General features: G+C 42.9%; 3 non-coding genes across 3 annotated transcripts; all 3 read right to left on the bottom strand.

The window, feature by feature from the left end:
- Positions 1-2,576: 2,576 nt before the first annotated feature.
- TRNAD-GUC (transfer RNA aspartic acid (anticodon GUC)) lies at positions 2,577-2,648 on the bottom strand. Its single transcript has one exon. It is a non-coding gene; the product is annotated as a tRNA-Asp (tRNA).
- Positions 2,649-12,868: 10,220 nt separating this feature from the next.
- TRNAQ-UUG (transfer RNA glutamine (anticodon UUG)) lies at positions 12,869-12,940 on the bottom strand. Its single transcript has one exon. It is a non-coding gene; the product is annotated as a tRNA-Gln (tRNA).
- Positions 12,941-12,946: 6 nt separating this feature from the next.
- On the bottom strand, positions 12,947-13,018 carry TRNAE-UUC (transfer RNA glutamic acid (anticodon UUC)). Its single transcript has one exon. It is a non-coding gene; the product is annotated as a tRNA-Glu (tRNA).
- Positions 13,019-16,685: the final 3,667 nt, after the last annotated feature.

Below are 16,685 nucleotides of genomic sequence, written 5' to 3'. Positions count from 1 at the left end.
AATGCAACAGAGGGCAGTAATATTCAAGCAGTCTTGCATGAACACAAACAAATATAGTTATGACACAAATACTAGGTATATTTCAAATCCTGGCATGCTGGAATAAATAAAATGCTTTGAAAAGGGGTAAAACCGGTGTATACCTACATAAAAAACAGGGTCGTCCGGAATGGGAACCTGACTCCCCCGCCCCTTAGGCGAGAATCGAAACCCTAGATAAACGAGCTTTTTTTTTACTTTCAATTGTTACGTATACACTAGGAAGATTATGATGACGCTCCATCTTCCCCAATATTTCTGTTATTGTTGCTAATCCACTACGGAGGATAAGTCATGAACTGGGTAGTACAAGTCAGAAATATTAGCGATAATCTCATTTCTCGAGTGGCACCTTTAGTATCATGCCCTTCTCTGAAACCCGTTTGCTTTGTTGCATCTTTTTCTCCCCGTGCAAGGCTTTAAGCTTTTATGCAATATTTTAGTGGTTAGCTTACTATTATGGGGTATTTAATAAGGTTCTATGGTTCGAAAATTTTTTCGCATCACCTTTCATTTTTTATATAAACTGTAGTAAAAATATCTGCTCCAGTCCATTTGCCATTCTGCAGTCTTCCGAACTTGACAGATTTTTGTGGTGTCGGTCTCTGGTCTAAGTGTCTCAACCAGTTTTATACGGACGTTGTCTAGTCCACTTTGCTGCATTGTTATAGTCTACCCTATGTCAACTTCTAAAAGTTTTTGTTCTTATTCTGACTCCAAGACTGTTCCACAATTACGTTTCTATTCAACAGATTTTCGGTGTTGTGTATTCTTTCCATAGTTTGCTTGAGTTTTTCACATAATGAGATCAATTCCATTCTTGTTAGTGACTGCATGCATGTTTGGGTTAAACAATTCTTTTTATTTGTTCTACTTCGATGAAGGCGTCCCTTTTTTTTCTTTTCCTCATCCTAATAACACTCTTCAATATGTTTACATTGTGCTTTTGTGTATTTTTTCACATCTGTGCTACGGTATTTGTAAACATGGACAGCCAATGGTGTTGCCAGCAGCGCATTAGCTTTGGCCAGTCTTCTTTCTTGAGCTATGTTAAAGATTTTTTTTGAAAGACACTGGTTTGTTCTCAATTTCATTTTCTCTGAATGCGTTTCTGAATCTTCACAGGTGGTGTAGTACACGTTACAAAAAAGAAGTAACTAAATACGTTACAATACTCTAAGAAAACAGGAACGCGTTACCACCCTACGTTATCTCGAAAAACATGTAACGCATTGCCATTAGTGCTACCAAAAAAATTAACGGACGTTACCTCTGATGATACTCCACAATCATATGTTTTACTCAATGTGTGCTTCCTTCATAAATTAACAATAATTGTTTTTCTATCTCCCATTTATATTTCACATAAAGCTCCTAACGCCAGCAAGGGTTATACGCAAATTCTCACTTAACAAGAGGTATGTGCACAAATTTACAGGACCTTAGCAATGTTAAAGCAGGCTAAATATTCATGTTGTGTTTGATGTGATGGCTTCTGATTGTGGGATATGGTTAAGCCATTTTTTCCATGACATAAAATCTTCCGCGCTATCTGCAAGAAAAGTCCCATTGAACTCTCAAATATTTAAAATGATTGCGGTATTTTTCTGTCTGAAGAGCATTTCTAGTGGAAATCTAAATGGAAACTGGTGGTTCTTAGCCTCCAAAAATGCCCGCCGCGTGCCAGTAGGCAATCGCGGAGACCAGTAATGGCGTTTTTAAGGAGAAAGGGGGAACGAGAGACATCAGCACGATTGAGACATCACGCCACTTCGTCGCAGTTCGTCACCGGGGCTGTCAGATGTGTGGCCGCTGGGAGTTAAAAATCAACCAAACTATCTCATGCTGTATGCACTGTAATTTTTTTACGATTAGTTAAACTGAATGAGTTTCAAATATTCACAGAATATTCCAGTATAGGTCGAATGCAGAAATCTGTCAAACTAACAGATGATGCAGATAACTTCAATGAGCGTCTTAAAGAAACAGCTTCCACATTGAATTAGAAACAACGTTGTCAACGGACTTATTCCGAGAAACATTATTAGTGATCCCTAGGCGTAAGCATTTGTACTCTGTATGGTGGTGTACTAGACACAGCATATGGGAATGAAGAGGTCTTTTCATTGGTAATACGCATATGAAAAGTGTTAAAAAAATATTTGAAGTTTGCCATTTTTCTCACCATGAAGTAACCTTTGCCCGGACAATATTTAGAGCCACCATATCATTACCTGAAAATACCTTTTCATATGAAATACAGTCATCTGCATGAACTTTCACACGAAATGATAGTTCCTTCACAATTCTGTTAATACAGAATAAAATATTGAATAATAGAATATACATTGAGCATTACGAGTGGAACAAAGAGAACATCAACAAAAGCAGTGGATGAGTCTATGAATTTTTCGCACATAGAAAGAAAAATGAACGGTAAAGCTTACTAAAAGAGAAGCGGGTCTCACCGAGATTTGAACTTGGATCGCTGGATTCAAAGTCCAGAGTGCTAACCGTTACCCCATGAGACCACACACTTCCGACGCCGGGAATTGAACCCGGGCCTCCTGGGTGACAGCCAGGTTTCCTAACCACTAGACCACGCCGGATATGTGTGGCGAGCAGACATACGGGCTAAAAGTTACATCTTTATAATCTCAGACCACTATGAATATCACCTACTTAAAATATCACCTACTTAAAAATAAGAAACCTGAAATAGCAAGAAAAAATAATATTCTCTACAATGGAACAGGCATTTGGAACAAAACCTGGAAGTGGCTTTCACGGAGGAAGAAGACGGCTGACATCGCTGGGATCATTCATATTTTCATTATTTGTTTTTCCAGGCGCACACATCTAATCTTATTTGTTTGTGTTGCACTATCTCGCAGTTCAAAATAGGAAAGAAAGAATTAGCAAGAAATAATTACCATCAGCTAGAAGAGTGCATGCGTTCGGAAAAGATAGGAAGGCGCCTTTAAAGAGGATGAAGAAGACCGATTTTGGTCTTTTTATTTGAGAGGGGGGTATGGGTATTGAATATAGAAAAATTGTCACTCAATGATGATGTCTTATGGTGATATTGTGCTTTTGGAACATACATTCTCGAAATTTCTTAGCAAGAGTTCAAGCAGCATAAATATTCGCATATAGTGCACTGTCAATATATCGTCAAAGTTAAGGAAATATTTACGTATTTTGTCAAAAAAGACAAAAAAAATATACGGGCTCATTTGGGTTTGGAACCCGGTACCTCTCGCACTCAGTGCGAGAATTATACAAGCACACCAACGAGCCAGATGGAGAGAACGATAAAAACATGGTGACATCTTTCTAAGAACTCACCGATTGCAGAAATAAATAAACATAAATGTGAAGGTGAATAACTGACAAGCTAAACATTTGCAAATCTCCGGTTTGCCAGCTGGATGACACTTGTGAAAATAGGGATCTAAACAGAAGTAAGCACAGTGAAAAATTTTGAAGAACCACATGAACGCAACCGCATATTTTCAACTAAATTCATTGAATGAATCGATGTATTGATAACGTACTTAAGCAATCGCATACAATGGTTACAGAAGAGAAGTTACCAGATGTGATTTACAAAATTGACTTAAGAAGTACGATACCGATAGCCTCTCATACCGAAAAAATACGCCTATCGCATATCCCGGTCTTTCCAAAAATGTCTTGCGCTTCTAACTATAGAGACACATTTGTGGATTACCTTACTCCTTCTTTTGTTATTGAATCAATCACCGTACAGATTGGTGCGCCTGGTTTGAAGGCGAAGCAGAAGAAGGAGAGGATGGAAAGGAAGAAGAGGATGTACAGAGCACATGGCTAGCACGAATATGACGGTTTTTTCTTGGCTATGCATGCAGTAATACCCTACTTAACCGAGTTGCTGTCAACAGAAAATTCGGCATTTAAGACGAACACGCATATTTGGTCATGTTGTAGGTAATTGTCTATCAAAAAAAGACAAATTAATGCGCTCATGTGAAATTTGATCCCGGAACCACTTACACCCTGAACCAGAATCATACCCCTGGACCAATGAGCCGCCCTGCAGCAGTGCGAACTGTACTCTTTCAATTTCTTTGTATTTTGTTCGCCTACTGGAATACTGTAAAGCAAACAATAAATAGTCAACAATCATCACATGTAAACGTAGGACTGAAAAGAAAAGAAATATTAGCTTTGTCCATAACTTCATCACCGGTTCTTCATGACAATTCAACTTTACTCTTTGACACATGACCCCCTCATGGTCTTATTTTTTTTTTCAGTGAAATAGAATTTAGTGTTGTTTAGATAGCTGGCGTTCATTATTTTTTTTTTGCAGAACACATATTTTCTAATGACCAGTCAAGAGATGGATTCAATCGCCGGTTTTTCTTCACAGTACGACAATCTTTCTCTTTGACGTATGACTTCCTCATTGTCTTCATACTTTTCTTCAGTGGCATAGGATTGAACGTCAATTTGGTAACTGGCGTTCATCTCTTTTCTTCACAGAAAATATTTTTAAGTCAACCACGAGTCACTAGAGGGACTTCTTCACCGGTTCTTGCTCACAATTTGGCAATTTTTCTCTTTGACTAATTACTTCCTGATTGTTTTCGTCATTTTCTTTCAGTTATTTGAATTCAGTGTCGTTTAGGTAGCTGGTGTTCATGCCTTTTTTTTTTTGCAGAACATATATTTACGTGAATAACGAGTGAATAGACAGACTTCTTCACCAGTTTTCCGCTCAGTGTGACATTCTTTCTCTTTGACCAATTATCTGTTCAGTGTGTTCTTTTTTTTTTAGTGGCATTGAATTCAGTATCATTTAGGCAGCTGGCATTCTTCATTTTTCTTTCGCAGAACATATTGTTACGTGAATGACAAGTGAATAGACTGATTTATTCACGGTTTTTTTTTCAAAGTACAATATCTTTCTCTTTAACCAACTACTTCCTGATGGTCTTCTTCCTTTTTTCAATGACTTCGAACTCAGTGTCATTTAGTTAGCTGGTGTGCATTCCTTTTCTTTTGCAAAACACATTGTTCCGTGGATGACAAGTCAATAGAATGATTTCATCCCCGGTTCTTCCTTACAATGTGACAATCTTTCTCCTTGACCAATGACTTCCTCTTTGTCTTCTTTCTTTTTTTTCAGTTACATAAAATTCAGTGTCATTTAGGTATCTGGCGTTCTTGTCTTTTATTTTGCAGAACCTACTGTTAATTGAATGACGAGTCAATAGACTGTAGTCTGCAGCCTATTTACTCAATATATCTACAACAATCGTTTCATTATTTACTTGCAGGCTCATTTCAGAGCCCGAGACGAGAGAGATCTACCTCCTCTTCGTTTGGCGAACACGTATTTTTAAAGAGGCTTTCAATATGGATGTAGCAATACACTGTGAAACGCCATCAGGTGTGAAATGTTTAGACGTAGCGCATTTATTTATTTATCCATTTATTTATTTATTGTTTGTTTGTTTGTTTGTTTCTTGAATTATTTATCATGAATCTCTATTGTGACACTTCCAGTTGCCGTCTTTTTATGCGTAAGGGTTTTAAAACCACTTCTCGCGGAAAGTCATAAATACGTTCACCCATAAGATGATTCGTTACAGGCCACAGTAATATATGCGATCTTGCGTAGGTAAAAGTCGCAATGCCGTATTGCTGGAGAAAGAAAGCAAGATAATACCGGTGCCACATCAAGTAACCAGATCACATAGGGTGGGATATGAGGCTAGCAGCAGCAAACAGCTCCTGCACCAAGTGAGTGTACCAGGCTGCCTCAGCATAAACAAGTAGGTCACACATATTGCCGCAACAAATATTTATACCGTGGCTAAATTCGGTTCAGTTGACTGAAGGTGGCTAACATCGTTATATCCAAATTTTGATTGCACTAACAAAATTTCTCAGCAGCGTCTTTCACCTAGAATGTTGTGTTTTACACGGTCTGGGCCGTTCGGTTTACTACTTATCCTGCATTCTTTCAGATGAAATGTCAGGATTGCGCCACGTTACAAATGCAAGCTGACATTGAGCGTGTGTGTGTTAGCTTATAGGCGCTGCGTCGACGTGACGTCCTGAAGGACTTCACGTGGGCAAAGAATGGCGGATGAGAGTATTCAGCCTAAGCTTGTCCACAACAGGCCAAACAACCCAGAAGGCTTTGTTCACTCGACACGCAGCAACTATGAAGGACCTATAAGAGTTCCTATGAGGTGTAGGCTGAAGTAAATTTAGGTGTTTTTTTATTTACCCATATGCTCCGCTTTTAACAAGAATGTTGACCAGGGGATGCAACCTGCCATTTTTTTCTCAGCGATACAACGTTGCAACTTTGAGACACTCCGCTCGATTCTCAAGGCGAGGGAAAGCCTTCACTATTTTCATTCGCTCTACCTGCAGAAGGTGTCGACTTCGTGTGGACGGTCAGGTTCGTTTAGACTGGCCGCCAAACCAAAGCAGATCATAAATCAAATTGGCTAGAGCTTCTGAAGCGCATCTGCTGCTGCTATATTAAACGCCTGAGGATTGTTCTCGTGGGCATGTGCCAATCATAGCACGCTGTGTATATTTATTCCATCACCCGCAATTGAACTTTGCTTATTGATCAAGCTAACACAATGTGTATATTGACATAACACCTAAATGGCAACATTTCTGAGCAATGTAGCTTTTCTTTTTTTTCTAGGTGCCCCTTAGGGCGTGGGAGTGTCTCCTCCGTATGAATGTATGTATGTATGTATGTATGTATGTATGTATGTATGTATGTATGTATGTATGTATGTATGTATGTATGTATGTATGTATGTATGTATGTATGTATGTATGTATGTATGTATGTATGTATGTATGTATGTATGTATGTATGTATGTATGTATGAATGTATGTAACCACTGGTGGCACATACCTGCTCCAGAGCGGGTATGTGCCAAAGGCATGCGAGATGGCTGATGGCGATACTTGGAGGGATCCCTAGATGGGCGCACGAACGGCAAACGGATGGATATACGGGCGGACGTACGGACGGATGGACGCATGAACGGATGGACGCATGAACAGACGGACAGACGGATAGACGGACGCATTGACGGACGCTCGGAAAGACAGACGGACGCATGGATGAACGCACGGATGGTCGTGCGGAAATACGGAAGCACGGGCAGGCTGACGGACGCTTCACCCACTCATCATCATTCAGTCCATGGATATGCTTTGATTGTTTCATTGCCCTTGAAGCAGAGGACAAAACAAACGTTAGAGCAAAAAAAATACCTTAATTTTTTTTCGCCTGCACATCCAACGAAACCATGCCAACGTCACGGTGTCAACACACGTGGAAGTTGTCTTATACCCTGTAGAGTTATAAGAAAATTCGAAGAAAAACGTGCTTTTAATACGAACTTAAGGTCACTTTTCTTCCTCCAATGAAGCCAGAGGACAGATGAGGTCTTCGAGGGTTCAAACACCCATCCACACTCCGCAATATTTTACGATGGCTGGGTAGGGCTTACGATATGGGTATATATGCCGGTACACTAACAAAAACACCTACCAAAACGAATGAAAGGAGCCAAGAATACGCTGCATTCGCGTCAGCTCGTCTCATCATGTTCGGAGCCTTCTTCCCGGCATGGGTTTAGGTCTCTGTGTGAAAGCGTACTCGCGAGGAATGCTGCTATATGCGGGTGAGAAGCCCTTGTTCTCTCTTTCTATCTTCGCTTTTTTATTCGTTTTCTGCCTTCTTCCTTCGTCTCTCTGGATGGATTCCGTACTGAACTGTTGTGCAGACTACGATCTCCCAGCCAGCCCATAATTTCTCGCTAATCGATGCCCCGACTTCGGACTCCTTCAACCATGTCCCGATCACTTTTTCTCCATATTTACCTAGTTTCTTTATCTGTTTTCTGACTCAAAACCAGCCTTACAGTGCCTGATATCAGTTCTCCGACGCGGGTGCCACGACCACTTGACCTACCAAACCGTGAAACTTCCCCACCTTTTAATACAAAACGGCCATGACATCGTCTTTCAGTGGTTATCTGGGCATTGTGGTATAGGCGGCAATGATTCTGCAGATCATGCTGCTCGCACGTCACATAAAGAAGCAAACAGCGTTCCGATTCCTCTTCCATGAGCGGATGCGGCGAGGCAGATTCGTCAACTGGCCCGCAGTCTCACACTGACTGAGTGGAACACACCAAGCATACGACATACAAGACTGCAGGAGCTCGACCCTTCACTACAACTCCGGCCTCCACCCAGCCTACATCGACGTGCAGCTTCGCTTCTCTATCGTCTTTGGCTGGGAGTTGCTTTCACGAAAGCTTATACTACGTTAATCGGAATTATTATAGTGCGGCGAGCGATGTTTGCGGCACCGACGAAAATATCGCACACCTGCTGTGCCATTGTCCTCGATTTGCCTCAGATAGCCAAGTACTTGCCAACGCAATGCGGCGACAGGATGATCGGCCTCTTTCTGTGCAGGTGCTATTACAGCAGCGTCCACATGCCTTGACATCCCCCAAGGCAGTGAAAGCCCTGCTGTGTTTCCTGAGAAAGACAGGCTTGTGTGAACGCCTCTGACATGCGGTAGAGTTCTACACGCTGCAGCGAAATTACTGTCAGTCTCTCCCCCACCTTTTTTTTCTTTTCCCTTTCTTCCCTCTTTTTCGTCTTTCTTGTCCCTTTCCCTAATCCCCCAGTGTAGGGTAGCCAACCGGATGTCTTTCTGGTTAACCTCCCTGCCTTCTCCCTTTTGTTGCTTCCTCCTCCTGTCCATTTTATACCTCCTTATCTCGCTAACCTGCGAGTACTTCTGCCGAACTTCACTGCAAAAAATAGCTTATTGGCAATCATCAACTTCTCATTTTAGATTTCGCTGATCACATAAAAAATTTCGATAGAGAATGTTTAGTTTTTGGAGGAGGGCACGTACAATACGCGTGTGACCAACCCATGTTTTAGAGCCAAATTTTTTTACACTTGCCAGCGCAGGGTATAACTGTGAAACATTAGTGTGCCGGTCTGTTTTTTTATCTCGAAGCGCTGTATAACAGCTTTCGGCTCTTCCGCACTAAAGGACCAAGTGCTCTCAGTCGCTGAACGTTGGTAAATATGAACGATCTGCCTTCGTACTTCCGGCACTTCAAGTGTATTTACAAATCACACTCTCTTCCCGCTTACGTATTAATGCCCTCGAAATCATTAGCTTAACACGGCGTAAATCAATACAGAATGGTAGGATAAGATAGATTAGCGAATATTACTCAGCACATCTACCCTAGTTTTTCAGTTTCATTAGTGTACCTACCCACTTTACGCAGCCGCAAGCTTCTCAGTTAGTATTTACGTGCACCTAGAATACCTACATCTGCAATTCATGCCTCCATGGGCCTACGCCACAGGCTGCATTAACACAATAGCGTAGATATGCATCACGTGATACTCCTCTCCGATTTCTTGTGGGCAGAAAAACGAATACGATGTGGTTTACTGCCAAACCTTCATTGTATTACGTCTTAGTGAAACATGGCTCTCTATTAAGCATTATGATGTGTTGTCGTCCAAGCCACAAAAAGGGAGGCTCCAACTCGCGCATATGGAAGGAGATAGCGTTTCGGTTTAGATTTGTGAGGGAAGACCAAAGCCCGTTTCTTGAGTAAAGCGATACAACCGAGACTATACACAGCATTTCCCGAGTTTGTTGTATCCACAGATGCTGCAAAAGAAAGACGCATGAGGCGGTTTCAGGAACAATTGAAAAAGAGAAACTAAGAAAAAGAGAACATCGGGGGTAAGTAGTTTAAAAAAGTATTCTCGGTGTTGTGGCGTGGAAAATGCTCGTATATTCATTGATGAGAGATATGTAAAGTTTAGCGTCCCAATACACCATACGATTATGAGAGACGCTGTAGTGGAGGCTTCCGTAAATTGCGACCACTCGAAGTTCTCAAACGTGCAACCAAATCTGAGCACACGGGCCTACAGCATTTTCGCTTCCATCTAAAATACAGCCGCCGCAGCCTGAATTCGATCCTGCGACCTGCGGCTTAGTAGCTGAAAACCTTAGCCACTAGACCTCCGTGGTGAGGCAGTGCTCATTTACAAGCAATGTTAGCCGTAGGATGGGAAGCAAATAGAGACACCTGCTAAGTCCTCCTTTCTCCAATTTTACTCGAATCCAGTACCAACAAAACCGTGGCTTCAAGAAATGGCTTTCTTTGTGCAATCGCCCAACGAGACCAGCGTGCCTGGACCCAGCACCACCGCTTCCGGGGGTGATGACACCACATTTTTTTTCTTTCAAAGCTAGAAAAACCAGTGTAGAGAACAAGACATGAAGCAGGAAGATTGAATACAGATTTCACAATCATAACAATAACTGAAAAAAAGACAAACTTGTAAGCAAATGTATCAAAAAGCCTATACATTGCAGCAGTGGGCAGTAATATTCAAGCAGTCTTGCATGATCACAAATAAATATAGTTATGGAACAAATACTAGAAATATTTAAAATCCTGGCATGTTGGAATAAAGAAAATGCTCTGAAAAGGGGTAAAACTGGAGTATAACTAAAAAAAAAAAACAGGCTTGTGAGGAATCGGAACCTGGCTCCTCCCTCCCCTTATGCGAGAATCGAACCCCTAGATGAGCGAGCTTTTTTTTTTTACATTCAACTGATACCTATACACTAGGATGATGATGATGGTGCTCCCCCTCCCCCAATCGTTCTGTTAATAATGCTAATCCACTATGAAGTTGAAGTCAAAAACTGGGTAGTACAACTCGGAAATATAAGCGATAATCTCATTTCTCAAGTTGCATCTTTAGTATCATGCCCTTCTCTGAAACCCGCTTGCTTTGTTGCATCTCTTTTTCCCCGTGCAAGGCTTTAAGCTTTTATGCAATATTTTAAGGGTTAGCTTACTATTATTGCGTATTAAAGTAGGTTCTATGGCAGGAGAATTTTTTCGCATCACTTTTCCTTTTTTATATAAACTGTAATAAAGCCTGCTCCAGTCTATTTGCCATTCTGCAGTTTTCCGAACTTGACAGATTCTTGTGGTGTCGGTCTCTGGCCTAAGTGTCTCAACCAGTTTTATACGGACGTTGTCTGGTCCACTTTGCTGCATTGTTATAGTCTACCTTATGTTAACTTCTAAAAGTTTTGGTTCTTGTTGTGACTCAGAGGCTGTTCCACAATAACGTTTTTATTTAACAGATTTTTTGTGTAGTCTTTCCATAGTTTGCTTGAGTTTTTTCACATCATGAGATTGATTCCACTCTTGCTAGTGACTGCATGTATGTTCCGGTTGAACAATTCCATTTATTTGTTTTACTTCTATAAAGGGATCCCTTAGTTTTTTTCCTCATCCTAACACCACTCTTCCATTTCTTTACATTGTGCCTTCATGTATTTTTCCACATCTGTGCTACGGTATTTTTTAAAAATTGACAGCCAATGGTGTTGACTGCGGCGCATCAGCTTTTGCCAGTCTTCTTCTTGAGCTATGCTAAACATTTTTTTTTCAGAGACACTGGTTTGTTCTCAATTTCATTTTCTCGGAATGCGTTTCTGAATCTTCACAGGCGGTGTAGTACACGTTACAAAAAAGAAGTAACTAAATACGTTACAATACTCTAAGAAAACAGGAACGCGTTACCACCCTACGTTATCTCGAAAAACATGTAACGCGTTGCCATTAGTGTTACCAAAAAAATTAACGAACGTTACCTCTGCTGTTACTCCACAATCATATGTTTTACTCAATGTGCGCTCGCTTCATAAATTGACATTAATAGTTTTTCTATCCCCATTTATGTTTCACATAAAGCTCCGAACGCCAACAAGGGTTATACGTGAATTCTCACATAACAAGAAGTATGTGTACAAGTTTACAGGACCTTAGCAATGTTAAAGCAGGCTAAATATTCATATTGGGTTTGATGTGATGGTTTCTGAATGTGTCATATGGTTAAGCAATTCTTTTTATGACATTCAATCATCTGCGCTATCTGCAAAAAAAGTCTCATTGAACTCTCAAAAAATTTAAAATGGTTGGGTTTTTTTCCGGTCTGAAGAGCACTTCTAAGACAAATCTAAATGAAAATTGGTGGTCCTTAGCCTCCAAAAATGCCCGCCGCGTGCCAGTAGGCGATCGCGGAGGCCTGCAATGGCGTTTTTAAGGAGAAGGGGGGAAGGGGAGACATCAGCCCGATATAGACATCACACCACTTCGTCGCGGTTCGTCACCGGGGCTGTCAGATGTGTGGCCGCAGGGAGTTAAAAATCAACCAAACTATCTTATGCTGTATGCACTGTAAATTTTTTACGATTAGTTAAACTGAATGAGTTTTTTACGATTAGTTAAACTGAATGAGTTAAACTGAATGAAGTATTTGTACTCTCTTATATGTCATGGTGGTGTACTAGACGCAGCATATGGGAATGAAGAGGTCTTTTCATTGGCATTACGCATATGAACAGTGTTATTATAATATTTGACGTTTGCCATTTTTCTCACCTTGCAATAACCTTTGCCCGGTCAATATTTAGAGCAACCATATCATTAACTGAAGATACCTTTTCATATGAAATACAGTCGTCTGCATAAAGTTTCACACAAACTGAAAGTTCTGGCACAATTCTGTTAATACATAATAAGATATTGAATAGAATATACATTGAGCATCACGAGTGGAACCAAGAGAACATCAACAAAAGGAGTGGATGAGTCTATGCATGTTTCGCACATAGAAAGAAAAATGAACTGTAAAGCTTACTAAAAAAAAAGCGAGTCTCACCGAGATTTGAACTCGGATCGCTGGATTCAAAGTCCAGAGTGCTAACCGTTACACCATGAGACCATACAGTTCCGACGCCGGGAATCGAACCCGGGCCTCCTGGGTGAAAGCCAGGTATCCTAACCACTAGACCACGCCGGATATGGATGGTGAGCGGACATACGGGCTAAAAGTTACGTCTTTATACACTCAAACCCCTACATATATCACAGTGTTTCCTATTTAGAAAAAAGAAACCTCAAATAGCAAGAAAAATAATATTCTCTACATTGAAACAGGCGATTGGAACAAAACCTGGAAATAGCTTTCAAAGACGAAGACGACGGCCGACATCGTTGGAATCATTCATATTTTTATTATTTCTTTTTCCAGGCGTACACATCCAATCTTCTTTGTTTGTGTTGCACTATCTCACGGTTCGAAATAGGAAAGAAAGAACTAGCAAAAAATAGTTACCATCAGCTGAAAGAGTGCATGCGTTCGGAAAAAATAGGAAGGCGCCTTTCAAAGAGGATGAAAATGACCGATTTTGGTCTTTTTATTTGAGGGGGGGGGGGGGTATGGGTATTGAATATAGAAAAAGTGTCACTGAATTAAGTCATCGATTATTGCACGATCCCCCTGAGTGGGTACGAGCCTTGGCTGTGGATTTAACATCATCATCGGTTGCATGCACCTATTATCCGTTGTTTCAAGAGCGAATCTGTTTTCGAGCCGTAATGTGGTGACACTGTCTCTATCATCATCATCATCACCATAAACAGGTAACAGATAAATTGGGCAAGTCCCTCTATACTCCCTGCTACGTCGTCGCCATTGATAACCCTGATAGGTGAGAGAGAGAAAGAGAACGAAACAGGGGCGGAAATATACAAAGTGCAACGAGCAAGGTTGCGTAAAAACACAGGTTATTATTCCAGAAACGTTAGCCGCAACAAGCTGGTACAGGCAGGAACCCGGCAAGCACGAGCCACACACGGACGTCAACGTCTTCTTTCACGCTGGCACAGAGCTGGCGCCACTATGCTTCGGTACAATTACTCCCCGCGCAGAAAGGAGCCAACCTGGCGACCTAGGGAAAGGACACGACAAGGGGGTCATAGCACGGTTTGAGGCGTGATACGTGTACTGTTTCACGCCCACGGCAGCGTTGGTCCGAGGGTGGATCAATGGGCTCAACTTCATAGTTGACAGGAGATGTTTGCCGCACCACACGGTAGGGGCCATGGTATTTCGACGAAAGCTTCGGGGAAAGACCAGGAGGGGTAGACGGGACCCTGAGCCAAACCAGCATTCCTGGGTTATAGTGTACAGTAGACGCAGAGGAATCGTGGTCAGTTTTCTGGCGCCATTGGTCTTGTGCGGTAAATGAGCGAGCGAGTTGACGACACTCTTCGGCATAAGCAGCTGCTTCGGAAACAGGCGTCGCTTCGGAAACATCAGGCCTGTAAAGGAGAATGGTGTCCATGGAGCATGATGGCTCACGTCCGTACAGAAGGAAGAAAGGAGAAAAGCCAGTGGTTGTTTGTGGCGCAGAGTTGTACGCGTACGTGACAAAAGGGAGCACTTGGTCCCAATTAGTGTGGTCGTCAGAGGCGTACATGGCAAGCATATCTCCAAGGGTACGGTTAAAGCGTTCTGTCATGCCATTGGTTTCGGGATGGTATGCCGAGGATTTCCTATGGACAGTGCGACATGCCTTGAGTAGCTCGTCGACGGAGTTCAAGAGAAACACGCGTCCACGGTCACTGAGTAATTCACGAGGTGCACCGTGTCGCAAAATGAGATGGTGAAGAAGAAAGGACGCAACGTCTTTCGCAGTGGTAGCAGGCAGCGCAGATGTTTCAGCGTAGCGTGTTAAATGATCCACGGCGACGATAATCCACCGGTTGCCTCAAAGAGAGTTGGGTAGAGGACCATAAATATCAATTCCGACGCGGTCGAATGGTCTCGCTGGGCAGGTTAAGGGTTGCAAAGGGCCAGCAGTGCTGTGAGAAGGCGTCTTGCGTCGTTGACACGTGGTGCATGACCGAACGTACTGGCGAACGTGCCGATACATGCCGCGCCAGTAGTATCTTAGACGAAGGCGAGAGTAAGTCTTAAATACTCCAGCGTGGCCACACTGGGGGTCATCGTGAAAGGCAGCGCAGATGTCCGAACGCAAATGACGAGGAATGACAAGGAGCCACCTACGGCCATCCGTCACGTAATTGCGGCGATACAACAAGCCTTCACGGACAGCAAAGTGTCTTGCTTGACGAGAGAGGGAGCGTGAAGTCGTTTCTGACGAACTGTGAGAGAGGACGTCGAGCAAAGTATTGATCCAGGGATCCTTGCGCTGTTCGGATGGCATGTCAGTGATGCTCAACGATGACGAATCGCAAATGGCAGTTGATAGGCAGGCAAGGTCAGGAGGCAGTGGAGAACGGGATAGTGCATCGGCGTCTGAATGTCTGCGTCCTGAGCGATAAACAACACGGATATCGTATTCCTGAAGGCATAAAGCCCAACGAGCGAGGCGGCCAGTAGGATCTTTCATGGACGCTAACCAGCATAAGGCATGGTGATCTGTGACAACATCAAACTGGCGTCCGTAAAGGTAGGTGCGAAATTTTCCTATAGCCCAAATGATAGCCAAGCACTCCTTTTCCGTGACGGAATAGTTGGACTTTGCCTTCGTTAGTGTACGGCTGGCATAGGCGACAACGTACTCGTCGCAGCCATCCTTGCGTTGAGCGAGAATGGCACCGAGGCCGACACCGCTTGCATCCGTGTGAATTTCAGTGGGTGCATTGGGATCGAAGTGGCGGAGAACTGGCGGAGAGATGAGTAGCCGGCGTAGCGCCGTGAATGCCTCATCGCAATGGGAATTCCAGCCAGAGAGGTCCGTGCTACGGGAGAGAAGCTGAGTCAGAGGGGCAATTATAGAGGCAAAATTGCGTATGAAACGCCGAAAATAGGAACACAAGCCTATGAAACTACGAAGCTCCTTTAGGGTAGTAGGCTTGGGGTACTCGGCAACGGCACGCAGCTTGGCAGGGTCTGGCGATATTCCTTCTTTTGAAGCGACGTGGCCGAGAATTGTGAGTTTGCGGGCGCCAAAACGACATTTCTTGAAGTTAAGTTGCAACCCGGCTGCCGTAAGGCACTGGAGAACTTGTTCCAGACGGGAAAGATGAGTTTCGAAATTCGCCGAGAATACAACTATGTCGTCTAAATAGCAAAGACAGATGTGCCATTTAAGTCCCCTGAGGACACTGTCCATCATTCTTTCAAAAGTCGCAGGCGCATTGCAAAAGACCGAAGGGCATTACATTAAATTCATATAAGCCGTCAGGGGTCACAAACGCCGTTTTTGGACGGTCTGGTTCAGCCATTGGTACTTGCCAATATCCAGAGCGCAGATCCAGTGAAGAGAAAAACTCCGCACCTTGAAGGCAATCCAAGGCGTCATCAATGCGTGGCAGGGGATAAACATCCTTGCGTGTGATGTTGTTTAGTCGACGATAATCCACGCAAAACCTGATGGAGCCATCCTTTTTTTGCACGAGGACCACTGGCGAAGCCCAAGGACTGTGTGAGTGCTGAATAACACCACGTTGCAGCATCTCGTCGACGTGTTGAGTGATGACGTCACGCTCGGCCTGCGAGACGCGGTAGGGGCGCTGACGAAGTGGAGTATGATGACCGGTGTCGATATGGTGAGCGACAACTGACGTGCGTCCCAAGGGAGGTTGTCCGTGGTCGAAGGAGGCGCGGAAACGGTTAAGTAGTTGAATGAGCTGATTGCGCTGGTCTTGCGTAAGGC

The sequence above is a fragment of the Rhipicephalus microplus genome, chromosome X, assembly GCF_043290135.1.
Source record: "Rhipicephalus microplus isolate Deutch F79 chromosome X, USDA_Rmic, whole genome shotgun sequence".
Taxonomy (NCBI): domain Eukaryota; kingdom Metazoa; phylum Arthropoda; class Arachnida; order Ixodida; family Ixodidae; genus Rhipicephalus; species Rhipicephalus microplus.
Note: the sequence above shows the minus strand (reverse complement) of the source record. Positions and strands in the feature narration are given on the sequence as shown.